Genomic DNA, 23,679 nt, shown 5'->3' on the forward strand with positions numbered 1-23,679 from the left:
GTACTCAGATTATTTATTATTTATTATAAAACATGAAATATTACAGCACAGTACTGGCCCTTCGGCCCACAATGTTGTGCCGACCCTTAAACCCTGCCTCCCATATAACCCCCCCCCCCTCCACCTTAAATTCCTCCATATACCTGTCTGTTATTACTTTTTTTTGTTTTGAATTTGCACAGTTGGGTTTCTTTTGAACAATTTTTTTTGTCAGCCTTCGTTTGTAGTTTTTCATTAATTCTATTTTATTTCTTTGTTCTAATATGAATGTCTGAAAAAAGATACAATCTCAGGGCTGTATATGGTCACTAGCAGAATTCAATGTACTATACTTTGAACATTGAATTCCTCCCATCAAGCAGAAATAGCCGTTATCTCCGAAATTTCTTTCCTGTAGCTGTCCAGCTTCTGAACAAAACTCAACTCAAGTGTAATCCCTGCACAACATCCTGTAACTGCTCTTTCCTGTCTCCTTGTTCTGCTGATAATTATAGAGCCTGTTCAAATGTTCATATTTATTTAAATTTAATTATTGACGTCTGCACATGTGACCATTCTGCTGATTGTTGATTGCTCATGTCTGTTTGCACTATTGTCCGGTAAATTGTTGGTTGTTATTGTGTTGTCTGTTGTGGTATTGCCCTGTTTTTTATGCTTGGCACCGAAGCACAATCAATTCTGGTATGTTTCACATACTGGCAATAAAGTGATTCTGATTCTGATCAATATTTCCAGCATTTGCAGCTTCTCGCCCTTTTTGTTCTTGGATTGGTCGATCGATACACCTATTGGAAACTCGGAATGGTACATAGTCCCACCCCTACGCCTGCGTACATAACATGTCCTGTCAATCATAACAAATCTGCAACTTGATTGGCGAATGGAGCTGACTCGGTAAACATAAAAAATACTGGTAACGAAAAGTTCCAAGCTTATCTAAAGGAGGATAAAACTACTTACTTTTGTAAAGTAATCGGAGATAGAAGTAAGATGATTCAATAACTGTGATTAAAAATTCTAAAATGTATAAAACAGATAAATAAAAATATGTGCTGCGATGGCCGGGAATCGAACCCGGGTCAACTGCTTGGAAGGCAGCTATGCTCACCACTATACCACCATCGCGGGCTGGAGAAAGTTCTTGTAGTACTGCCTACAACCGTGAACTCACAGCAACACAGCTGGTGGAATATATTGTATTTCATTTTTACTATTTTTCTTAACTACATTGTGTTCTTGCAAAAAGTATTCTTTTTTCAAGTTACAAAGTCAAATAGCATTGGTCCTGAATATCTATATAGTAACTTCTGGCGCGCGTTTTAATCAAATGTTTAATTTTAAACTTTTTTTTTGCAAAATTCCAAGATCTGGTATTTCTACACTCAGTAGCTGACAATTAATTATAGCCTTTTGTTATATATTAAACATTTTGTTATTTTTGTAAGGATCCATTGTCAGATATTTGGAAAGGCCCGTTTCTATTTAGTACCCCCGTCAGAAAAGTAACGGCAGGAACTTAAATCTCTGTGCCCCTGCAAGCTGGTCGCCGGAGCTCTCTCTGGCCCTGAACCCGCACTCACAGCTTTGCCTGGCGAGTCATTGAAAGTCATGATAAATCAACGATCCATTCCTGTTAGAGGGGCAGCGCTGAGGGAGCGCCGCACTGTCAGAGAGAGAACTGAGGGGTTATTAACTCTTAGGGGGCAACACCGAGGGAACGCCGCATTGTAGGATCCAGTCGCACCGTGGAGGGAATGGTCTGAGGAACCGCCGACTGGTGAGGGGAATAATGTGGGAGCGTCGTGCTGCGGGGATGGGCTAATTGAGTGAGTCTCGCGGTGGGGAGGGGGCGCTACTGAGGGAGCCCCAGGTTGCAGAGAGGGGATGTACTGAGGGAGCATCACGCTGCGAGGAGAGAATGTACTAAGCGAGCGTCGCGTTATAGGAAAGGGATGTACTGAGGGATCGCCACGTTGCGGGAATTGGCTATACTGAGGGAGCGCCGCGCTGTGGGGGCGGTACAGGGAGAGCTGCGTTGTGTGAGGAGCGGTACTGAGGAAGCGCCCCGCTGTGTGTGTGTTGTAGGTAGGTGACAGCTTAAACCTCCCCGACTCGGGATGATATCAAGGAGCAAATGAATCCACGGGCTCTGGGGTGAGATCCATCCCAGAGGACGCTGTACAAATGCAGGCTGGCTGTTGATCATTATGGAGCACACTGACATTCGCCCAATGGAGGACGAGCCTGTCCCAACCCCTCCTGTGCACGAGCGGAGCCTTACTACAGCCGCAGTGACCAGGTCAACTCGCAATCACCGTGTACCCGCAGTGACCAGGTCAACTCGCAATCACCGTGTACCCGCAGTGACCAGGTCAACTCGCAACCACCGTGTACCCGCAGTGACCAGGTCAACTCGCAACCACCGTGTACCCGCAGTGACCAGGTCAACTCGCAACCACCGTGTACCCGCAGTTACCAGGACAACCAGCAACCACCGTGTACCCGCAGTTACCAGGACAACCAGCAACCACCGTGTACCCGCAGTTACCAGGACAACCAGCAAACACCGTGTACCCGCAGTTACCAGGACAACCAGCAACAACCGTGTACCCGCAGTTACCAGGACAACCAGCAACCACCGTGTACCCGCAGTTACCAGGACAACCAGCAACCACCGTGTACCCGCAGTTACCAGGACAACCAGCAACCACCGTGTACCCGCAGTTACCAGGACAACCAGCAACCACCGTGCAGCCGATGCCAGTGTGTGAGAACAGGTACATCGTGCCGGGTCGCCTACAGTTGGTTGTTCTTCAGAAATGTTCCCGATTCAGGGCGCCTGCTTTTCATTTCGTGCCGGGACGGGAAAAAGAGGGGGGAAAGCATCTATTTGAAAACTCGTAATTTTTTCTGATTCTCATTACCAAGGGAAAGAACGGAAAGCGGACGAACCTGCTGCGATTATGTTCGTTTCCTCTCGGAACAGAGTGAGTGGTGTGTGTGGAGAGAGAGAGAGAGAGAGAGAGAGAGAGAGAGAGAGAGAGAGAGAGAGAGAGAGAGAGAGAGAGAGAGAGAGAGAGAGAGAGAGAGAGAGAGAGAGAGAGAGAGAGAGAGAATAGAGAGAGAGAGAGAGAGAGAGAGAATAGAGAGAAGGTGAGAGAGAGAATGAGAGAGAAGGTGCGAGAGAATCGAGGAGAGACAGAGAGAGAGAATGAGAGAGAAGGTGGGAGAGAGAGAGAGAGAGAGTCGAGGAAAGACAGAGAGAGAGAGAATGAGAGAGAAGGTGGGAGAGAGAGAGAGAGAGGCGAGGAGAGACAGAGAGAGAGAGAATGAGAGAGGTGGGAGAGAGAGAGAGAGGCGAGGAGAGACAGAGAGAGAGAATGAGAGAGAAGGTGGGAGAGAGAGAGGGGCGAGGAGAGACAGAGACGGAGAGAAACAGAGAAAGCGAAACAGAGAGACCTGCATTTATATACTGCCGTCCAGACTTTAGGAAGGATGAACAACGGCTCTGTGAGAGTGAGGGTGTAACGGAATGGAGACGAAGGTAGAAGGGTCGACGGGGTATTCCCAGTATAGATGAGGCCCAGCGAGGGTGAGAATGGCCGACGGGTCAGGAATTGGGGGCCAGGAGTCGCCAACTATTGATCGAAAGGAAAACCCGAGGCACGTTCAGCCTAGGAGCTGACACAGTCCCCGGAGCCCCAGAGGGGTCAGACGATGACTGCCAGGATCTGCTTTCTCCAAGGTCAGAGGAACACAGTTCGTATGAGTGTTCGGCCGGGTGGGAAAGGGGGAAAAAAGCACCTTTTCTGTTTCTTGCCGATGGTCTTACCGGTATCGATGTAAAACACTCTTGGGACATGGATATGAAAGGTTTAAAGAATCACGGCCAAACGCGGGCAAATGGGCATTTTGGTCGGCATGGACCAGTTGGGCTGAAGGGCTTTTTCCGGTGCCGTCCCTTCAGCTGTGAGAGGAAGATCTTCCATGTTTCTGACTTGCCGGATTTCGTGATGGATGTGGGGCCGCCGTCCGCTGGAGGACTGTGTCCGTGTATCTGTCAGGATCTTTTTTAAAAGTTTTAATTGTGCCAACTTTTATCACTTCCTTTAATCTCTCTCCTCTCATCTTAAACATGTGCGCTCCAGTTTCACATTCCTCCCAACCCGAGAGGGCGCGACCCCTCAACTTGTTAAGCTCCAGGCAAAGAGTCCCCCATCTTATCCATCCTTTCCCTATAACCTAACACCCTCCTGTCTCGGTAACATCCGTCGATCTTTTCTTGCTTTAACCTTCTTCACTGTCACCTGCTCCACCAAATGTCATCTCGAAACGTAGTAACCACGTTAAAAGCATTGTCGTTCAAATCGTTAGTGAAAATAGCAAACAAAAGCACTCACCAGCTACGGACATCCAATCCAAATAACAACTTTCTCCAGCAGGCGATGGTGGTATAGTGGTGAGCATAGCTGCCTTCCAAGCAGTTGACCCGGGTTCGATTCCCGGCCATCGCAGCGATTGTTTTGGGGGATTAGTGTAATGCCGACTGAGTTCTGCTAATATTAAACAGGCTCACCCAGACTGCGCCCAGAGTAAACAGTGAGGTGACTTTGTTCTTTATCAAAGCACATATAGTCGGCGTATATAACCCGGAGATTCATTTTCTTGCGGGCATTCACGATAAATACAATAGAATCAATGAAAGATCGCACCCAGCAGGGGGCGGACAATCACCGTGCAAAAGAGAACTGTGCAAATACAAAAATAATTAATGATTAAATGAACAATAAACAATATCGAGGATATGAGATGGAGAGTCCTTGGAAGTGAGTCCGTAGGTTGTGGGAACAGTTCAGTGATGGGACAGTGGAGCTGAGTGAAGTTATCCCCGCTGCTTCAACCAGGCTCTTTAATCTTTGAAAGTTCTAGATAAGTTCTTACGAAACAAATTATTTATAGTTTTAAAATGCGGCCTTTTCTTCCATTATAGGGCCCCCGAAGCAGCCATGTCACGGTAGAGTTCGGATAACCGGAAATGACTGAAGACCTTTTGAGTACAATCCTGCCCGAGGCAGCCGCCGGTTCAGCCCACACTGCGTCCCAGGATCAAAAGATCACCTTAGTGCTGGTTTTCTTCCTCTTCATCTTCCTGTGCCTTCTGATTGCTCGCTGCTGCCGGATCCTGCTAGACCCCTATCAGAGCATGTCTTCCTCCACCTGGACTGACTACATGGAGAAAGAGGCGCGGGGCTACAGGGTGGCGTGACGGAAAGGCAAGAGGAAGAAGAACCAACAAGGAGAACGTTTCATTAATTCAGCCTCGGCCCCTTGGTCGACCATGTAGTGGCTTAGACACAACGGACAAGCCTACTACTCAATAGCCGCTCACCAGTTACCTGCCGTTACCTGCCTGGTGTGCATCATTCCGCCGATTAAAATTACAGGTTTCCCTTCCCTCATGCACCATGTCACCCACAGGACACTAACTGCCGATGGAATAAACACGGAGTGTTCAGGAAGAGTCAGAGATTTCGTGTTTTGATTAGGAGTTTGACTGGACGTCGGGAGTGATTCCACACCCAGGCCTGCAATGATAGTCCGAATTCACCAATAAAGCCTTCAAAGAGGGAATTGTAAATATATTTAAAAGCTGAATGGAGAACATCACAAAGTGTTGGAACTTGTTCATCAAATGTCTAAGACTTTTGCTGCAAGCGGGCGCCTCAGTTATTGGTTGTGCTGAGTTCCCAGTGTGTCTATCGTTCAGTCCCGAAAGCAGCAGGATTAATGTGGGTGAGGTGATCCAAAGTCACAGTAAATCAGATATTTATTTGAATTTATTTCCTTTCCAATGGCGTTGCTTTAAAAAGAAATCCCGCACAGTACATAACCAAAAGATCTGTGGTCTTCCTACTTTCCTGGACTTCCGACTCTACCAGCCACCGGCTTCCACCACCCTTCATAATTTCCCAGCTGCCGCAGGATCCCTCCACCCGTCACAACTTCTCCTCCCCACCCCCGTCAGGTTTCCGCAGGGACCACTCTCTGCGTCTCCCTCTCCATCTCACCCCCCCCCCCCCAATACCTGTCCCGATTCCCTCCTTTTAGAAGCCCAAACAGCCCTTCCTGGTGAATCAAAAAATTCACTCACACCTCCTCTAACCTCGTCCGCTGCTCGCGATGTGACCGGCTGTACATCAGTGAGACCGATCACAGACTGGGTGAGCACTTTACAGAACCTCCATGTTGTGTGTGGTGCAGCAGTCCCAGGCTCCCAGTTACACCCCACTCACTTCAACTCAACTTCCCCTATCCACTTCCACTTCCCCGCTTCCACTACTAGGCTGGGGCCAAACAGCAACTAGAGAAGCATCACCTTATTCAGCATGGATAGTCTACAGCCCAGCGGTAGACTATCCATTTATTGACATTTCCATAGAACTCAGACACTTCTCTCCGCTTCCCCTCTCCTCCTGGTCCGCAGTGCTGAAGAGATGTCAAGTGGTTCGGTATGGAGGTCTGGAGATGGAAGATCATGGAGCCACCTCATCACAGATTACCCGGATGGGGCGGCAGAATAGTGCAGACCATCTTCGCTGAAATAGGTGACAGCAGTTCCAGGTATGCAGTATAGCTCAACAAAGTACAGACATAAAACCTTCCGTCACGATGTCCGTGCTGCCATCACGACGGGCCAAATTACACTGCACATGTAGAACATTTTAGTAAGGGGTTTGACAAGGTTTCCTCTTTCAGAAAGCCAGGAGGCATGGGATCCAGAGAAACATGGTTATCTGGATTCAAAACTCACTTGTCCACAGAAGGCGGATGGTGATATTGTAGGGTAACGCAACTGGGAGAATGTACATAATTCACAACCACCGACATTGAGTTGGGGTTTAGCTTTAAGAGGCTGGTGTGATGTGATTTGTTTTTGTTGTGCAGGTTTTTGGAGTTCAATAAAATGTGTTACGTGGTTCTGTTAATCACAAAACGCCTCACTTCGTTTTATTTTCGGTAACCTACACTGGTGGCCCCGATGCTCTAGGACAGGGGTCAGCAACCTTTACCACTGAAAGAGCCACTTGGACCCGTTTCCCACAGAAAAGAAAACACTGGGAGCCGCAAAACCCGTTTGACATTTAAAATGAAATAACACTGCATACAACGTTTTTTTTGCCTTTATGCTATGTATAAACAAACTATAATGTGTTGCATTTATGAAATTGATGAACTCCTGCAGAGAAAACGAAATTACATTTCTGCATGCAACAAAAACATTTTGAACTCCGAAAAAAAGACGTTGGGTTGAAAGTTACTTTTAAGTAAAATACTCAATGTCTATTTGAGTCCTTCTTGTATTTATGAAAAATGCCAAACTTAAATTTTCCGCCAGCAGCAAACCAAAAATAACGTCAGCCAGCTGTCAGCCTGAAAAATAAAAGGACTATTTCACTGAACAATGAAAAAATATGAATATACATAAAATAATAGGCAATTAAAATATTTATCATACTTGGTTAATGGGATTTCTGGTCCTGGACCTCAGCGCACAGCGTCTGCACATCAGGGCTGTATGACGTCACCTTCATCTTTACACAGGATCGCAAGCTGTCATCTGTGAGGCGTGCGCGATGTTTGTTTTTAATAAAGTTCATGTTGGAGAACACCTGCTCACATACATATGTGGATCCAAAGATCGACAGGACTCCAAGCGCATACTTTTTCATGTTTACATAAATGTCGGGCATAGCATTCCATGTTTCGAACACAAGTTTGTCCGGTTTTGGAAGGTTTTCAATATCACTCCATTTGTGATTCTGAGCAAGAACGGCCTTCTGACGGGCAACATCTTCAAGGTCTGCTGTCAAGCGTCTAAACTTGGACACCCATATGTCTTTGTCGGCTATGTCGGCCAGTTCCATCTCAAGATCAGGTTGACTCACACCTGCCAATGCAGTCGTATTCAGTAGGGAAGGATCGATGTTAAGGGAGTGACCGGGAAGGATAATGTGTTTTTTTCCTCTCTGAACTCACAGAAGCGTTTCCCAAACGATGTTTGCATTGCGATGATTGCAGAATGTAAATACTCCGAAATTATCATGTCGTGACCTTGTTTGAACTCTCTCAAATTGGGGAAGTGAGACAAAGTGCCTTTCTGTAAATCTCTGGCAAGCACTGTCAACTTGCGCTCGAATGCCAAAACATCCTCCAACATGTGTAGGGCTGTGCGTCCTTTCCCCTGAAGAGCTGTGTTCAGCGTGTTCAGGTGTGCTGTCATGTCTACCATGAAGTGTAGCTTTTCCAGCCACTCTGGCTGTTCCAGCTCAGGAAAGGTGAGCCCTTTGCTGCCCAGGAAAGTTTTCACTTCTTCCAGACACGCGACAAAGCGTTTCAGCACCTCCCCTTTGGATAGCCACCGGACTTTGTTGTGCAGCAGGAGATCAGAATATGCGCTTTCCAGCTCGTCCAGTAACAAACGGAATTGACGGTGATTTAAACTTTTTGCCATTATTTTATTGACAATCTGAATGACAACATCCATTACTTCTGTGCATTCCGGAGGAAATGTTTGAGCGCACAGTGCCTCTTGGTGCAAGATGCAGTGAAAAGTCAGCAGCTTTCTGTCCAGCGACTTCTGCAGTAAAGCCACAAATCCCTTGTGCGTTCCCGTCATATTCGGTGCCCCATCAGTAGCTACTGACACCAGATGGGTGGTCTTTATTCCTTTGGCTCTTAAACAATTCAAGACAGCCTCACAGATGTCCTCCCCCCGTGTGTGGTCTTTTAGAGGTATCAACTCAATCAGTCCTTCCTGTGGCCCGGCAGAGTTTACATACCGGCAGAACAACGCTATTTGTTCAATATCACCTTTGTCTTTAGACTCGTCACAGGCAATCGAGTAGGCCACAGCTGAATTGATGTCTTTAATTTGCTGTCTTGTGATGTCTTCTGCCATTTTTATGGTTCTGTCTTTGACAGTCTTTGCAGAGAGGGGCATATCCCTGATTTTCTGCACAATTTCACTCTTGTTTTTAAAGTCCGTGAATAGATGTTCTGAAATCTTAATGAAAGATTCTTTTATATATTCACCATCTGTAAACTGCTTCCCGTGCCTGACTATTTCCTGAGCGGCAATATAACTGGTGTATGTCGTTGATTTTCCAGACTTCATCCATTTCTGGAAATGATTTTTGCTCAGATCAACCTTCCGCATCAGTTCCGAAACGGCTTTTTTTCTCTCATCTCCATCCGGATATTTTTGAGCAAAGGCTGCGTGTTTATTCTGGAAATGCTTTGCGACATTTGACTTTTTGTTGTTTGCTAGTTTCTCATTGCATATTAAGCATACCGGTAAACCAGTCTCGTCAACAGTGAAAGCAAATGAATCTGTCCACGTATCATTAAACGTTCTGTTTTCTTCAGTCACTTTTCTTTTTTTAGAATTCTCCATAGTTGGCTTACCTTGGATCGAAAAATTAAAGAAATCGCGCACTGGCGGGTGTCAGGTATTGGCAGTGGTGACGTATATTAATAGCGATAAAAACACGTTGTAGCGGTGTGCTCACGCAGTCAGTAAACTGCAGTCGAATAACTTTATTCGAACTAAACAGCCTTGCTTTTAAGCCTCCCTCAACCCAGCCCCCATGGACGCAGATGCTGCAAAAGACGCGTACTCACAACCCCCCGTAGGCTATCTCCCTTAGCCGGAACGGTGGCTAATTGTGAGCCCTTTCGGATGTGCCAGGAAATGTGTCGCCACACTTAGATTGTACAAGATCACCATAATCTTCAAATTTAGAATTACATTTCAAAAGCTAACAAACTAACATAAAATACATTTTAATTAAATACTGACCAATTATTTCCCAAAGCCACAGGGAGCCGCAGCACAGAGATAAAAGAGCCACAAATGGCTCGGGAGCCGCAGGTTGCCGACCCCCGCTCTAGGATGATTCCAAACTTATTGAGCATGTCGGCCAACGCAGTCGCTTTGAAGCTGCTGAAGGTTTGGGAGCGAAAATGGGGTCGCTTGGTTGAAGCAGGATGGGGCCCAATCGGCGCTACGAGAAATCTCCGCCGCCAACATCAAATTTTTCTATGTGGTGGCGTCGCTCAGTAACTCCACGGCGGTGACAATCTCTACTAGCACACCTGATCACTGAAAACTCACCTTTCATAGGCTTTTGGAACAGCGGGGTCTGAGCGCGCTAAACTGTTGCTCTCCTTGCCCGGCCTCGGGGATGCTGAAACATTGGAGTTCATTGACCTCACGCTGACTTTCCTGGTATATAACCATCCTTGTTTTAAAGAACTCTCCACGCAGCAAATGCCTGATCAAGTTTGTATAGGCCTCTCTAATGCACCCATGAATGGCAACAGGGAGCTGATAGCCCACACTCAGCCAGGCAGCGGTGCGTCATTCCTCCTCCTTTCTCGACCTCAATAGGCCCCGAATGTAAGGACGCCTGCGGCTGAGAAACTGGCAACGCGGGGCTTGTACTTCTGCCGCCCAGTAGGAACGCTAGGAGGTGCCGACCGTCTTGCAGCCTCGACAGTCCCAGCGCATCGGGACATCAGAGGTCTGTGAAGACCGTGGGTTCCAGTTCATCACAGATTCCCTTTCAGGGCGACGTTTTCTGTGTGACACAGGTGCTCTAGTGAGTGTGTCGTCGCCATCGCCTATTGATGAGAAGCCAAAGAGCGACGAAACCTCGCTGGTGGGTGCCAGTGACAGCAGGATCCATAAAATATAGGAGCAGAATTGGGCTATTTGACCATCCAATCTGCTCTGCCATTTCATGAAGGCTGATTCAGTTTCCCTCTCAACTCCTTTCTCCTGCCTTCCCTCCGTAATCCTTCATGTCCTGACCAATCAATAATTCATTAAGCTTTGCCTTTAATATAAGAACATAAGAAATAGGAGCAGGAGTAGGCCATTCAGCCCATCGAGCCTGCTCCACCATACAATCAGATCATGGCTGATCTGGCCATGGACTCATCTCCACCTACCCACCTATTTCCCATACTCCTTAATTCCCCTAATACACAAAAATCTACCCAACCTTGTCTTCAATATAGTTACTGAGGGAGCCTCCACTGCTGCATAGAGCAGAGAATTCCACAAATTCTCCACCCTCTGGGAAAAGCAGTTCCTCCTCATCTCCATCCTATATTTACTCCCAAATCTTGAGACTATGCCCCCTACTTCTAGTCTCACCTACCAGTGGAAACAACCTTCCTATCCCTTTCATAATTTTATACGTTTCTATGAGATCTCCTCTCATTCTTCTGAATTCCAGCCAATCTGCTCTGCCATTCAATCTAGGCGATTCAATCTCTCCTCATAGTCTAACCCTCCTCATCTCTGGAATCAACCTGGTGAACCTCCTCTACACCACCTCCAAAGCCAGTATATCCTTCCTCAAATAAGGAGACCAGAACTGCACACACTACTCCAACCTCACCAATACCCTGTACAGTTTCAGCATAACCTCCCTGCTCTTAAATTCAATACTGTACCTCTAGCAATGAAGGCCAACAGTATTACAGTATATTCCCTGTAATACCACGGGCTTGTAGTTTGTTAAGCAGCCTCATGTGTGGCATCTTGTCAAAGGCCTTCTGAAAATCCAAGTACACAACATTAACTGATTCTCCTTTGTATATCCTGCTTGTTACTTGTCAAAGAATTCCAACAGATTTGTCAGGCAAGATTTTACCTTGAGGAAACCGTACTGACTACGGCCTATTTTATCATATGACTCCAAGTGCACTGAGACCTCATCCTTATTAATCGACTCCAAGATCTTCCCAGCCACTGAGGTCTGGCCAACAATTTCCTTTCTTCTGCCTCTCTCCCTTTATGAAGAGTGGAGTGACATTTGTAATTTTCCAGTCCTTCGGAACCCGTCTAGAACCTAGTGATTCTTGAAGGATCATTGCTAATGGCTGCACAATCTCTTCAGCCACCTCTTTCAGAACCCTGGGGTGTACACCATCTGGTCCAGGTGACTTATCTGCATTCAGACCTTCCACTTTCCCAAGAACCTTCTCTCTAGTTATGGTAACTTCACATGCTTCATGACCTCTGACGCCTGGAATTTCCACCATACTGCTATTCTCTTCCATAGAGAAGACTGATGTAAAATTCTTATTTAATTCATCTGCTATTTTGTTGACCCCATTACTACCTCTCCAACATCGATTTCCAGCAGTCCAATATCCACATTCGTCCCTCTTTAACACTTTATGGATCTGAAGAAACTTTTGATATCCACTTTAATATTATTGGTTAGCTTACTGTTGTATTTTTTCTTTACCTTAACAACTTTTTTTATTTGACTTCTGTTGGTTTTTAAAAGCTTCCCAATCCTCTATCTTTGGACTATTATATGCCTTCTCTTTTGCTTTGATGTTGGCATTCACTTATTTTGTTAGCCACAGTGGTGTCATCTTGCCTTTAGAATACTTCTTCCTCTTTGAGATGTATATATCCCGTGCCTTCCGAATTGCTCCCAGACATTCCAGCCATTGCTGCTCTTTCACAATTAATTCTGGCCAAGTTCTGGAAAAAGTGTTCTTTCCCAATTAATTCTGGCCACCTCTTGTCTCCTGCCTCTGTAATTCCCTTTACTCCATTGTGATACTGATTCTTCTGATTTTAACATCTGCTTCTCAAATTTCAGACTGAAATCTATCATATTATGCTCAGTATCCCCTCAGGATTCTTTTACCGGAAGACTTGGACATAGAGCAGAACAGAAGAGGAACAGGCCCTCAGCCCACCAAGTTGTGCCCAACCAACTGGTAACAAAATGGCCAACTCAGCTAATCCCTTCTGTCCATATCATTCCTTCACGTTCATGTGCCTATCTAAATGCCTCTAATCTATCTGCCCCTACCACCACCTCAGGCAGCGCATTCCCGGTACCTTCCAATCACTTTGTACAGAAACTTGCTCCTCACATGTCTGTTAAAATTACCTCATTTGACCTTAAATGTATGTCCTCCTGTATTACATATTTCAGCCAAGGGAAACAGATACCGTCTGCCTACTCTACAGGGGTGCTAGAAAGCCTTCAAACCCTTCAGAATTCTCTCTGTTCCCGCACAAATACTTAAGTTCTCAAATAAATTCCGGTTCATTGCACAACCCCCCGATCCAGAATAGCTGACCTGCTCTAAAACCTATCTTGAAGGCATTCTAGAAATTTGCCCTCCTGGAATCCAGCACCAACCTGATTTTTCCAATCTACCCACATATTGAAATTCCACTCCTCATGACAACTATACCATTGCTGGTTTGGCCTGTAATTTCCATGTTCCTTTATAATTTGTAGACCTCATCCTCACCTGTGATTGGGGGTTTGTATAAACCTCCCATCAGGGTCTTTTTACCCTTGCAGTTCCTTTGATCTATCCACAATGATTCCACAATGCCTGACCCTAGGTCACCACTTTCTAATGATTTGATTACATTTTTTACCAAAGGAGCCAAGCCACCCCCTTTGCCTTCCTACCAATCCTTTCGATACAATGTGAATCCTTGGACATTAAGCTTCCAGTTGCAATCTTTCAGCCATGATTCAGTGATGCCTACATCTCAAATGCCAATCTGCACCATGCTGCAAGTTCATCGACCTTATTCTGTATACTGCACACATTTGAATACAACACCTTCAGTCCTGCGTTCACCCTATTTGATTTAGTCTGCCTTTTGTGTTGCAACTCATCCTGCTGACTGTAGTTTTGCCCCATCAACAGCCTCTGCTCACTGGCCATTGTCTCTGTTTGTAAACCAACTACTTCAACGATACTTTTTGCATTGAAATATACAGAGCTCAGGACACCAGTTGCACCAAACTCAATCTTTTAATTCCTGACTTTGTCAGAGACCTTACCTCCACAACCATTCTACTAACTGCTCTGCCACCCTGCTTTCCCACCCCCCTGCAAATCTAGTTTAAAGCCCCCTGTCCCACTATGCAGCATTAACAAACCTTCCTGATAGGATATTAGTCCTCCTCCAGTAGAGGTGGAGTGAGTTGTCTGTTATGTCTCCCCTCTCACTGTGAAATGGAGGCATCTCTTTCTCCTTTATTAGGGAGAGAGAGAGAGAGCTTGTGGTATGTTGAATACTGGGTGAACTTTGGGGTACTGCGTCTGTGTCTTTGCTCTTGCATTGCTCACGCTTGAGCGCTCGGTGGCGGGTGCCAATGCTTTTTGCTGGTGGGGCGAGGGGGGAGTTGCTTGCTGCCACTTACACGTGGGAGGGAGAAGAGCTGGGGGGGGCTTCGGGCTTCTAACATTTAACTGTCATTCATTCTTTGGGACACTCCTCTGTTTTCATGGATGTTTGCGAAGGGAAAGCATTTCAGGATGTATATTGTATACATCTCTCTGACATTAAATTTGAAGCCTTTGAAACCCTTCTGTACAGGCCCCACCTTCCCTGGAAGAGAACCCAAACATCTAAAAATATTATACCCTCCCTCCTGCACCAACTCTTTAGCCATGTACTAATGTAGCTAACAAACTGTATAATCTTCCTAGTTGTGGCCTCACTAGCATGTGGTACGGGTAACTAAAACCCTGGAGACCTTGCACTTTAACTTAGCACCTAACTCCTTGGACCTCATCACCCTTCCTACCCATGTCATTGGTGCCTACATGAACCACAACATCTGGCCATGCACCTTCCCAATCAATCTGAGATATCTCGGATCCTGGCACCCAGGGGTCAGCATACCACCCGGGAATCTTGTTCTTGCCTCCTGTCTGTTCTCCCTCTAACGAATCCCCTATCACATTTTCTCTGTTAGGTCGTTCCCCCTCGATAGTATCCAAAGTGATTATCCTGTTGTTAACAGGGATGGCCACAGTGCTCCTTTACCCCTTGTCCCTTCCTGACTGTCACCCAGTCTCCTGTGTCCAGCACCTTGGGCATAACTACCTCTCCTATCTATCACCCCCTCTGAAGTTCATCCACTTCCAGCTCCAACTCCTTAACATGGATTGTTAGAACCTGCAGCTGGATGCACTTCTTACAGTTGTAGTCGTCAGGGACACTGGAGGTCTTCCTGCCGTCCTACATCCCGTAAGAGGAGCATTCAACTATCCTGCCTGGCATCTCTACTGCCCTAGCTGAGCAGATATAAAGAAGGGAAGAAAAACACTTTACCTGGAGCCTTTCTTTCCCTTCTCTGACTGAAGCCTGTCTTTGCGGAAGCCTCGAAGAGCTAAAGCCTCAAGATCACCACTCTGACTCTGTCCACTCAGACGACAGCTGTTGCGACAATCCAGACTTACGGGACACGATGGGTGTCACTCTGCTTCAGCGGGCGACAGTATACATGAGGCTTCATCCTGACTAAAGTGGCTAGACCTCTGCTTGGTGCAGATTTCCTGCGTGCCCAAGGACTTTTAGACAATCTTAAGAATTGCCAGTTTGTGGATGTCAAGGACTTTGTGTTGTTAACCTACTCCCCCAGTAAGTTCCCCACAATAAACTCACAAGTGAGTTTATTCAACTGCTGGGCAAATTCCCAAACCTCACCAAGCCCACGTTCTCCACTAGTTTCAAAACACAGGGTCAAGCACCACATTTCCGCAACTGGCCCACCTGTCCATGCCCGTGTGCGTAGACTGGACCCAGAAAAGCTGAGTTTGCCAACCTGAAAAGACTCAGAATTGTATGCCAATCAATTATCCCCTGGGCTTTGCCCCTCCATATGGTCCCCAAGTGCATTGGTGGTTGCTGGCCTTGTGGTGATTACCAACACCTTAACAAGGCCGCCACCTCGATCGTTACCCAGTCTCACACATTCAAGACTTATTGGCACATTTAGCCGGAAAGTTAATTTTTCCCAAAGGCGATCTAGTTTGGGGCTACCATCAGGTGCCTGTTTGCTCAGAGGACATTCCCAACACAGGTATGATAACCCCGCCTGGCCTTTTTGAATTTCTGCCATGTCGTTTGGACTGAAAAACGCAGCACAGACTTTCCAATGTCTGACGGACGCTGTATTAAAAGACTTAGGTTTTCTTTTCATTTCTTCTCATTTATCTGGATAACATAATTGTCACCAGTGCTTCCAAATCCAAACACGTATCTCATCTCCGCAAACTTTTCAAGTGTTTAAGCCAACACGGGTTGACTATTAACCCTGCAAAATGCCAGGTTGGGTTGTCAATCATTGACTCTCAGCCATTGCATTTCTGCAGAAGGTGCAAAACTCCTCCCATCAAAAGTAGCCACTATTATGGATTTCCCACTGCCCCCACACTACTAAAAAGGTACAGGAGTTTTTAGGCATGGTAAATTTCTATCATTCCTTCATTCTGCAAGCTGCTGAACCTATGCTTCTCCTGTGTAGTGCATTTAAAGGCAACACTGCTAATCAAGTTCTTGACTGATGATGAGTAGATGATGGGTGTAACATGAATGTTAGGAAGGACAACCCAATGATTGGGTACAAATGCACACACAGCAAAGAGTTAAATTGTACCAGGAGGCAAAATTCAAAAATACAAAACTTGAAGAATGTAGGGCTGAAGGTGCCATCTTTAAATACATGTAACGTTCAGAATAAGGTGGACAAACTCATGGAGCAATTAGAGATTGGCAAGTATGATGTTGTGGGCATCACCAAGCTGTGGCTGAAAGAAGGACATCAAAAGGACAGGCAGGAAGGCAAAGGTGGTGGTGAGGCTCTGTTGGTAAGAGATGGAACTACATCTTTAGAAAGAGGTGACAAAGGGTCAGAGAACATTGAATCTTTGTGAATGGAGTTAAGAAACTGCAAGGGTTAAAAAACTATTATGGGAATCAAATCTAGGCCTCCAAGTAGTTGCCAGGATTTGGGGTTGAGATTGCAAAGGGAAATTGAAAAGGCAAGTAATAATGGTAATGTCACAATTGTAATGGGGGACTTCAATATGCAAGGAGACAGGGTAAATCAGGTTGGTGTTGGACCAGACAAGAAGGAATTTGTTAAATGTCTACAAGATGGCTTTTTGGAGCTTCTTGTGCTTGAGCCTACTGGGGGAAAGGTGATCTTATGTTGGGTGTTGTGTCATAACCCGTATCTTATTAGGGAGCTTAACGTAAAGGAACCCTCAAGAGATAGTGATTGAATTCATAAAGCAACTTGAGAAGGAGAAGCAAAAGCCACATGTATCAGTATCGAAAGGGAATGAAGAGAATTACAGATCATGAGAGAGGAGCTTGCCCCAGTGGATTGGAGGAGGATACTGCTGGGGGTGACGGCAGAAGTTTCTGAAAATAGTTCATAAGGCACAAGAGATATGTCCCGCAGAAGAAGTTGTTCTCAAATGGCAGGGGTAGGCAACCATGGCTGACAAAGGAAGTTAAGGACTGACTACATAAAAGCCAAGGAAAGGGCATGTAAGGTAGCAAAAGTGATTGGGAAGCTTTTAAAGTCCAACAAAAGGCAACTAAGAAAGCTATAAGAAGGGAAAAGATGAAATATAAGGACAGACTAGCCAATAATATAAAGCAGGATACTAAAAATTTTTCCAGTTATATTGGAGTTGATATTGGACCATCGGAAAATGATGCTGATGAGGTATATTTTGCATCTGTCTTCACTGTGGAAGGCACTAGCAGTGTGCCAGAGGTCCATGAGTGTCAGGGACCAGGACTGGGTGCCATTGCTATTACAAAAGAAAAACTGCTCGGCAAACTCAAAGGTGGAAACATCACCTGGACCAGATGGACTACATTCCAGAATCCTGAGAGATGTTACTGAAGAGATAACAGATGCATTGGTCATGATGTTTCAAGAATCACTTGATTCTGGCATGGTCCCAGAGGGCTGGAAAATTGTAAATATTTTTATCCACACATGCACACACAAGGACTCAAATACTTGTACTAACAGCACTTTGTGCATTACTCTGATATTCTGGTGTTGCTGCAACTTATTTTCTGCTACTTATCTATTTAATGCTGTTTTTCTATTACTGTGATGTTTTTATCTACCGCTTTGTTAGTTTGCCTGAGAGGAAGCCAAACAGAGTTTCATTGTACCTATGTATAATGACAATAAAGATCATTCAATTCAATTCAATATCTCTCCACTCTTTAAGAAGGGAGGAAGGCAAAAGGAAGGAAATTATAAGCCAGTTAGCCTAACCTCAGTGGTTGGGAAGTGTTGGAGTCTATTATTAAGGATGAGGTTTCGGGGTACTCGGAGACTAATGATAAAATAAGTCAAAGTCAGCATGGTTTCTGTAAAGGGAAGTCTTGCCTGACCTGACTAATCTGTTAAGTAACAATGCGGGTAAATTCAGACATCAGAGGTGTAAGGGGACCTAGGAGTCCTTGTGCAATATACCCAGAAGGTTACCTTACAGGTTGAGTCTGTAGTAGAGACAACAAAGGCAATTTTGACATTTTTTTCAAGGGGAGTAGAATACTACTGGATGGAAATAATGCTGAGCATTTATAAGACTCTACTCAGGCCACATTTGGAGTATTATCAACAGTTTTGGGACCCATATCTCAGAAAAGATGTGTTGTCATTGGATTGAGTCCTTAGCAAGTTCACGAGGATGGTTCGGGAATGAAGGGGTTAAGATGTGGAGCATTCAGCAGCTTTGGGCCTGTACTCACTGGAATTTAGAAGAATGCGGGTTGATCTCATTGAAACCTAAAGAATGTTCAATGGACTAGATAGGGCGTTCCACCCTCCTCAGTAAACTCAGTTCCTTTTCATCTATTCCTACCTCCCACCATGGCATGCAGCGCTCTTGGGTTCCTGTTGGCCAACATTCTGCCTTGTCTGTTTTTGTCTGGCATGATGCACACCCCCTTAGGGCCCTTCATGATGGACTGTTCCACGCTATGAAATGAGGAGAAAAGACTTTTATCATAGAAAAGAGGGGTAAACCTGAGTGTATTTTGGTAGATCACCTTAAACCAGCCCAAGATTTAAAATATTCTGCTACCATGTCCCTGGGCATCAGAACATGACCGTGAATGTGTCAACGCTCCTCCATTTAAGCCAGAGCCTTTTGCTGTTCTATCCATGGAACACAGGGCACGAGCTGGGTGGCTTGGCTGAGCTCCAAACAGGCTCACTGTGCCGGTTTTAGTGAATTCTGGCATGGTGGGGGGTGGGCGCTGTGTAGAGTAACAAAATCCACAACCACCAACATCGAGTTGGGGTTTTGCTTTAAGAGGCCGGTCTGATGTGATGACATTATTATGTAAAAGGTTTTCGGACACTTTTGTTGTGTAGGTTTTGGAGTTCAATAAGCATCAAACACCTTCACTTCATTTTATTTGTGGAAACCTACAGTAGAAGATGGAGAGGATTCTGCCTGGAGTTCAGTGAACAAAGGTGTTCCAGGATCTTTGTGATTTTTATAAATGACTTGGATGAGCAAGTAGAAGGTGAGTTTGCAGGTGAGGCAGATGCTGGTGAAGTTGTGGATAGTGTGGAGGGGGCATAGGTTAGAACAGGACATTGACAGGATACAAAGTTGGGCTGAGAAGCGGCAGGTGGAATTCAACCAGGAAAAGTGAACTGGTTCACTTTGGAAAGTTGAATTTGAAGGCAGCGCACAGGGTTAATGGCAGGATTCTTAAAAGTGTGAAGGAATAGAGGAATCTTGGGGCCCATATCCATAGATCCCTCAAAGTTACCATGCAAGTTTATAGAGTGGTTAAGAAGGCCATAATACCATGAGAGATAGGAGCGGAATTAGGCAATTTGGCTCATTGAGTCTGCTTCACCATTTCATCATGGCCGATTAATTTTTCCTCTCAATTCCATCCTTCTGCCTTCTCCCCGTAACCTTTCACATGCTGACTAATGAAGAAACTATCAACTTCTGCCTTAAACACTCCCAATGACCCAGCCTCCACAGCCATCTGTGGCAATGAATTCCACAGATTCCAGAGGATCCACAAACCCTCTGGCTAAAGAAATTCCTCCTTATCTCTGCTGTAGATGGATGTCTTTCTATTCTGAGACTGTGCCCTCTTGTCCTAGACTCCCTAACTATTGGAAACATCCTCTCATTTACTGTACCCAGACCTTTCAATATTCAATAGGTTTCAATGAGATTCTTCCCCATTCTTCTAAATTCCATTGAGTACAAGCCCACAGCCATCAAACGTCTTTCATTCCTGGAATCATTCTCGTGAACACCCTTTGAAATTTCTCCAATGTCAGCACATTCTTTCTGAGATAATGCGCCCTCAACTGCTCACAATCCTCCAAGTGAGGCTTTCCCAGTGCTTTATGAAGCCTTAGCATTTCATCCTTGTTTTTATATTCTAGTCCTCTTGAAGTGAATGCTAACATTGCATTCGCCTTCCTCACCACCGATTCAACATGCAAGTTAACCTTTAGGGAATCCTGCACAAAGACTCCCAAGTTCCTCTGCACCTCAGTTTTTTTGAATTTTCTGCCCATTTAGAAAATAGTCTATGCTTTTGTTCTTCCTACCAAAGTGCATAATCATACACTTTCCAATGTTATGCTTCATCTGCCACTCCTTTACCCATTCTTCTAATCTGTGTAAGTCCTTCTTCAGCCTCATCAGTACCTGCCTCTCCACCTATCTTCGTATCATCTGGAAACCTGGTCACAAAGCCATCAATTCCATCATCCAAATCATTGACATATACCGTAAAAACAAGCAAATTAAACACTGACCCGTTCAGAACAGCACTTGTCACTGGCAGCCAAACAGAAAAGGCTCCCTTTATTCTCACTTTTTGCTTCCTGCCAATCAGCCAATGCTCTATCAATGCTGGTACCTTCCTTACTGTACAATGAGCTCGTAACTTGTTAAGCACACTCATGTGCGGCACCTTGTCCAAGGCCTTCTGAAAATCTTACACAACATCCACCTTTGTCTATCTTGCATGTTATTTTCTTCAAGAATTCCAACAGATTTGTCAGTCAAGATTTTCCTTTAAGGAAAGCATGCTGACTTTGGCCTTTTTTATCATCTGCCCTAAAACCACATTCTTAACAATTGATTCCAACATCTTCTCAACAACTGAGGTCAGGCTAACTGGCCTATAATTTCCTTTCTTCTGCTTTCCTCCCTCCTTAAAGAGTGGAATGACATTTGCAATTTTTCAGTCCCCCAAAACCATGCCAAAATCTAGTGATGCTTAAGAGATCATTACGAATGCCTCCACAATCTCTCCAGCTACCTCTTTCAGAACCCTGGGGTGTACACTATCTGGTCCAGGTGACATATCTGTGTTTATACCTTTCAGCTTCACAAGCACCTTCTCCAATTGCACTTACTTCTGCCCTTCAACACTTTTGAACCTCCAGCATATTGATGTCCTCCACAGTGAAGATGTATACAAGGTATCTTCAGTTTGCCTGCTATTTTCTTGTCACCCATTACTACCTCTACAGCATCATTTTCCAGTAGTCCAATATCCACTCTTGCTTCTCTTTTAACTCTTCATATATCTGAAAAGCACTTGGTATCCTTTTTGATATTGTTGGCTAGCTTACCTTCATATTTCACCTTTTTCTTCCTTATGGCTTTTTCAGTTGCCTTTTGTTGGTTTTAAAAGCTTCCCGATCCCTACTTATTTTTGCTCTATTATTGGCCCTCTCTTTTATTTTTATGTTGTTTTTGACTTCCCTTGTCAGCCATGGTTGCATCATCCTGCCTTTAGAATACTTCTTTTTCTTTGAGGTATATCCATTCGGCACTTCCAAATTGCCCGTAGAAACTTCAACAATTGCTGTTCTACTGTTCTCCCTGCTAGTGCTCCCTTCCGAACAACTTTGGCTGCTCCTCTCTCACACCTCTACAATTCCCTTTACTCCACTGTAATACCTATACCTCTGATTTTAGCTTCTCCCTGTAACCCCCTGGGTCGCCTCAGGCTCGCTCAGCTCGTTCTCGTCTAGGGGGAGCAGCCTTCGGCCCCGCCAAACTGGGTAATCAGCTGGTGTGGATGCTGTGTGATGTCACCGCCTCACCCAAAAACAAACAGTACACCATATGCGATTAAATGAGTACAATTTATAAAGGTTACTATAACTAAGTGATTAATAACGATACAGTATATATGAAGAGAAAATTAAAGAAAAGGCGCCAAACTTATCAAAGTCCAAACCACTACGTGCACAGCCGTTGGAGCTCAATTTCTGAAGTCTTCTGGCCACCATTCGATTCTCTCCGAACTCCTCGACTCGCAGCTTAGGACCCTCCGAACTCCTCGACTCGCAGCTTAGGACCCTCCGAACTCCTCGACTCGCAGCTTAGGACCCTCCGAACTCCTCGACTCGCAGCTTAGGACCCTCCGAACTCCTCGACTCGCAGCTTAGGACCCTCCGAACTCCTCGACTCGCAGCTTAGGACCCTCCGAACTCCTCGACTCGCAGCTTAGGACCCTCCGAACTCCTCGACTCGCAGCTTAGGACCCTCCGAACTCCTCGACTCGCAGCTTAGGACCCTCCGAACTCCTCGACTCGCAGCTTAGGACCCTCCGAACTCCTCGACTCGCAGCTTAGGACCCTCCGAACTCCTCGACTCGCAGCTTAGGACCCTCCGAACTCCTCGACTCTCCAAACAGCTCAGAACCCTCCGAGTGGTCAACCAAGCACATCTAGCTTCATCCCCCCCTCCTCCTCGGAGAATCTCCCGGCCTCGGACCCCCCTTTGGGGTCCGATCCTCGCCCAGCTTAGAGCATGGCGTCCTCTCTCTCGACCCCCTCGCGCCGATCTGCCCAAAAGCCCGTCAACAAAAGCTTACAGACTCAGAAGAAAGAACATTAATCCCTATTTGGTTTACAAAGGAATACCATTCTCGTTATCAGTAAATTAGCATTCCTGCTAGTTAACAAAAAAGAAGAAACCCTCTTTACATCCCTCTCAAATTGTAGTGTGAATTCTGTTACATTATTAATCCTGCAACTCAAGAGTTCCTTTACCTTGCACTTCCTGATCAAATTCAGTTTATTACACAACACCCAATCCAGAATAGCCTTTCCCCAGTGGGCTCAACCACAAACGGCTCAAAAAGCCATCTCATAGATGTTCTATGAATTCTCTCCCTTGGGATCCGGGACAAACCTGATTTCCCTAATCTACCTGCATGTGGAAATCCCCTATGATTATCATAACATGGCCCTTTTGGCAGGTCTCTTCTAACTCCCATTGTACTTTGTACCCCACATCCTGGCTACTGTTCAGAAGCCTGGATATAACTCCCATCAGGTTCTATTTATGCTGACATACGCTGTCTTGGCCTTGATTAGTCAGGGGATTGAGATCAAGAGCTGTGAGGTAATGTTGCAGCTCTATAAAATCCTGGTTAGACCACACTTGGAATATTGTATTCAGTTCTAGTTGCCAGCATCTCTAAAGATCTATCCTGGACCCAATATATTGATGCAATTACAAAGAAGGCATGCTGGTGGCTATACCTCATTAGGAGTGAGGAGACTTGGTATGTCACCAAAGACCAGCAAATTTCTACAAGCATTCTAATGGGTTTCATCAATGTCTGGAAAGGAGACAGCAATGCAAAGGATTGGGAAAAGCTGTAGAAGGTTGTAAACTCAGCCAGCTCCATCACTGGCACAACCCTCCCCATGATCAAGGACATCTTCAGTAGACCATGTTTCATGAAGGTGACATCCATCCTGAGGGACTCTCATC

At 45.4% G+C, this 23,679-nt stretch overlaps 2 non-coding genes across 2 annotated transcripts; one reads left to right on the forward strand and one right to left on the reverse strand.

Annotated features, from left to right (window-relative positions):
• Positions 1-1,053: 1,053 nt before the first annotated feature.
• Positions 1,054-1,125, reverse strand: trnag-ucc (transfer RNA glycine (anticodon UCC)). Its single transcript has one exon. It is a non-coding gene; the product is annotated as a tRNA-Gly (tRNA).
• Positions 1,126-4,442: 3,317 nt separating this feature from the next.
• trnag-ucc (transfer RNA glycine (anticodon UCC)) lies at positions 4,443-4,514 on the forward strand. Its single transcript has one exon. It is a non-coding gene; the product is annotated as a tRNA-Gly (tRNA).
• The last annotated feature ends 19,165 nt before the right edge of the window (positions 4,515-23,679 follow it).

Source organism: Hypanus sabinus, chromosome 9 (genome assembly GCF_030144855.1).
Source record: "Hypanus sabinus isolate sHypSab1 chromosome 9, sHypSab1.hap1, whole genome shotgun sequence".
Lineage (NCBI taxonomy): Eukaryota > Metazoa > Chordata > Chondrichthyes > Myliobatiformes > Dasyatidae > Hypanus > Hypanus sabinus.